This window comes from Siniperca chuatsi, linkage group LG12 (genome assembly GCF_020085105.1).
Source record: "Siniperca chuatsi isolate FFG_IHB_CAS linkage group LG12, ASM2008510v1, whole genome shotgun sequence".
NCBI lineage: Eukaryota > Metazoa > Chordata > Actinopteri > Centrarchiformes > Sinipercidae > Siniperca > Siniperca chuatsi.
In genome coordinates, this window is record NC_058053.1 from 12,421,244 (window position 1) to 12,425,248 (window position 4,005).

At 41.5% G+C, this 4,005-nt stretch overlaps 1 long non-coding RNA gene across 1 annotated transcript; it reads left to right on the forward strand.

Moving 5' to 3' along the window:
• The first annotated feature begins 207 nt into the window (after positions 1-207).
• LOC122885767 lies at positions 208-1,587 on the forward strand. Its single transcript, XR_006380188.1, has 2 exons — positions 208-410; positions 711-1,587. It is a non-coding gene; the product is annotated as an uncharacterized LOC122885767 (long non-coding RNA).
• Positions 1,588-4,005: the final 2,418 nt, after the last annotated feature.

Sequence of the window (4,005 nt, forward strand, 5' to 3'; positions counted from 1 at the left end):
ATCTTGTTTAATGGGACCAAAGTTGGACAGTATTTGATCAGGTTCTGTACTGGAATCATATTACTGTATCTATATGTCATGGTTTTGGGTTGAGTCATTTCCTGTTTTATTTTGAAATAGTCTCCTTCCCTCAAGTGTCCTTTAGTTTTGCTTCCTGTCTTTGATTGCTTTGATTGTTTTCACCTGTGTCTTGATCAGTCTCACCTGTGTCTCATTGTCTCCCCTAGCTGTGTGTATTTAAGTCTGTGTCCTCCTGTGCTCTATATCAGATCATCATGGAATCTGGTCTCTTGTGGCCTGGTCTTTGACATACTTGTATTGTTGGATTTTGGTTTCCCCCTTCCTTGGACTGATTTGTCTGTTTGGACTGCTCACCTGGTTTGCTGATCCCTGCCTGCTGGACTTCTTCTGTAAGCTTGTGAACTTTATTAAACTATTTGTCTGCACCTGCTCTGCATCCTTCATCTGCATTTTGGGTCCTATTACCCTCCTGCTTGACACCAGAAACTGAATAGTATGGTCTGACCAGCATGGACCCAGCAGACTTTAAATCTCTCGCTGAGGAGTTTAAGGAGGTGCCCTCCAGTATCAAGAGGTTATGTTTAGCAATTGAAGGCTCTAGACATTCAGCGCAGATTTTTTTGTTTATTCACTAATGGTGAGAACAACTTTGTCTAGACCCTGGCTATTCCACTTTCCCTTTTTGGCAGAGAATTGAGCAGTCATTGGACATCACCTCCAGACGGTTTCCCTGCCTGCTAGTTTTCCATATGTACCTCAGCCTGTTCCTTTTCTGGAGAACCTTCCAGAGGGAAGTGTGGCTCCTGCCAACATCATGCCTCACCGCTGCTCGTCATCACTGCGTCCAGACTCTCAAAGCTGTCATCTGTCCTTCCTGGTCTCTGGTCCGGCTGAATCCTGCTCCTATCTCTCCATTGGTGGACCAGCCGACACCAGTTTCTGGTGTCCAGTTGGCAACCTGTCCCTGCTGGATCACAGCTACAGCAGCTTTCTGACCTCTTGAGCCACAGCGGCCACCAGTTCCTCAGTTGCAGTCCACTCCTGTCTCTGCGGAGATAAAGCTGAATCCAGCACCTGAACTGCTGCAAGCTCCTGTTCCTATGGACCTTCAGCAGTCTCGTGACCCTGCTGAAATCACCGGCTCCTGAACTGCTACAGTCACCAGATCCTGCTAAGCCTCTCCAATCTGAGTAGTTCTGCACATCGGGTCAGCCCTGCCTCCTGGTCGCCCTCCTGACTGGCTCTGCTCTTCTGTCCAGCCCTCAAGCTGTCCACCTGAGGTTCAAGCACCGTTTCAGTCCTCGCCCCAGGTTGTCCTTTAGCTTGGCCCTTGCCTGCCTGCCTTTCCCTGTAAGCTAGTGAACTTTAACTTTTGTCTGCACCTGCTCTGCCTCCTTAGTCTGCATTTTGGGTTCTGTTTCCTATTACACTCCTGCTTGACACCAGAAACGTGTGTTTTGAGGTCATGGTAAATGTCAAATGTATTTAATTTTTTTTTTATTAGCCAATCGGAGGTTTATGATCCACTGTCACCCTAAAAGTAATCTCACCAATATGCTGCCTGAACCAGTTGTCAGTGTTTTATTTTATTTTTTTCCTGGCTCCCAGCATTAGCTAGCCCATTAGCTAGTGGGCTCAACTGCAGTCCCCAATTTCTGAGTCAGTGGGGGTTGAGCCTTAGACTATATGAGCATTAGTAGGGATCGGTTGTATGAATTAGACTACGTAAACTTTCACCAAAATCTTTCTTCTTTTTTTTTTTGAAGTGAGAAATCAAGTTACTGAATCTTCACTCATTAGCTCTACAAGGATGAATTTTAAGAGTTTGTTCTGACTTGTGTAAGGCAAGGGCAGTGCAGATTGCTACTGCTTTTTTCACCTATCAGCTTACTACTATAATTTCCCATAGAAATTAACTTGCATTTTACTGCATACAGCCTGTGGTAGCTCATTAGCTGCCAGCGTCTAGCTTTCTAACAAATGCTGTTCTAAAACTGACATGATTTCTAAAATGAGCAGTGGTGAAAGTTACTATATTGTGGTGTTTATGCTCAAGAGTTGATTACTTCAACTTTAAAATTGACGTTTCAGGTCTAAGAGCCGGGTCTTTTGGCTCCCAAACGGCTCTTCATTTAGTATCCCTCCTGCTGGTCACTGCTTAAGTTACACTTTTTTTTTTTAAATGAAATGCCAGATTCTTCATCTGAAACAGTGAAATTCTCATTTATTGTGTCAAGAATAATTATCCTAGTTGTATAACAAATACCCTAATGAAATAGTATGGGTAATTACATAACTCAATACAGACATACAAATTAAATTGACATGTACTGTGTGACACAATATCCCTGCTCCGTTCAAAAGTGTAATTTGATCTGCTCTGACGGAAGCCAGCTCCCATTGATCAAAGGAGCCAGCACATAGAGCCGACTCATTCAAGACAGACACATCACTACTCTGCAGAGACACCCTACTTCACGCCCAGGTTGAAATGTAAATTTTTTTTTTTTTTTTTTTAAATCTAGCACTATTAAAATTTAAATGTCCTATGACCAAGTACCTGCTACCTAATTTGTTTAATGCTAATTAATGTTAGCATGCTAACATGTTAAACTACAGTGGTAAACATAAGCATTAAACATTAGCTTTGTCGTCATAAGCATGTTAGCACACTAGATGATGATTTGCTGTGCATTTAACTCAAAGCATCAGTGCCTAAATACAACCTCACAAGCCGCTAACATGGCTGTAGACTCTTATGCGTTGTTTAGACTATGTTCAATCCTTGTTAAAGTGAATAAAACATCCCATTCAGAATGCTCTTTTTCTCCTTCAAGCTACTTTCATGTCCACTAAGTGACCATGTAGGCTACTGTATAAGGCAGGCTAGTTGTTTCATTGGTCATTGCCACAAAAAAATGAGCATGAGTCACTGACTGTTTACAGTATATCATGTATAGGACAGTGAACTTTCTATTGGAGATTAGCATATGGATTTAAAAAAAAAAAGAATTTAAAACACTCTAGATAAAAACACATCAGTGTGGAATTTAAAGCTCTGACGGGTACTAACTTAGCTTGTATAACAAATGTTCGAACGCAGCCAAATGTTACCTTTGAAATAATCTCGCAATGCTTCACATTCAGTTTTTAAATTATAGTTGGGTATCTCTGAAAATGTTCCAATCCACACCATCTGGACACATCTTGGTACACACAATTTCTGGGTTGAACTTAGCAGATAAACTTCTCCACCTCTATTGTTTAAGAGTTAAAAATATCCTGCTGAAATAACCTCAAATAAGTTGCCACCATTCCAGGGGGAAAAGCCAAGATATCTAATTGTTCAATTAAACTGGGGGAAATGTGTTTGTGTCCAGCTTAGTAAAAAGTAGTACCCCATGTAGGCAGTGGTTCTAAAAATGTCAAACTGAAAGGGCAATGTTTTTGAGTTCTGCGCAATTTACACTGGCGTCTTTCTGCACATGTTGGCGTCAAACAAACACCTGGTCATGACTTGAACTCATGCTTTCTAATGTGTTGCCTGCCATAAATCAAATTAACTGCATTTATATCTAGTTAATGGGATTAGAGCGGGGACACAAGGTAGGAGACATCAATCTGGTCTGGAAGTCAGCCATGAATTTGGTTCTTTCAAATCTCACAGGGTCTCCTTGGCCAGCTGGCAGGGGCTACTGGTCCATGATGATTTACAGTGAAATCTCCGTTTTGCTGCAGTAGTGACTGCAGTAATTGTACAACATATGCACTATAGAGCAAAGCTAGATAATCCATATAAAATTCTTTTTACATTGCTTTTATGAAATTTAGAGGAATAGTTTGACATCTTGGGGAATAAGCTTATTCACTTTCTTACTGAGAGATAAGATTGATGCCACTCACATATCTGTACACTAAATATGAAGCTACAGCCAGCTGCCGATTAGCTTAGCATAAAGACTGGAAGCAGGGGGACACAACTAG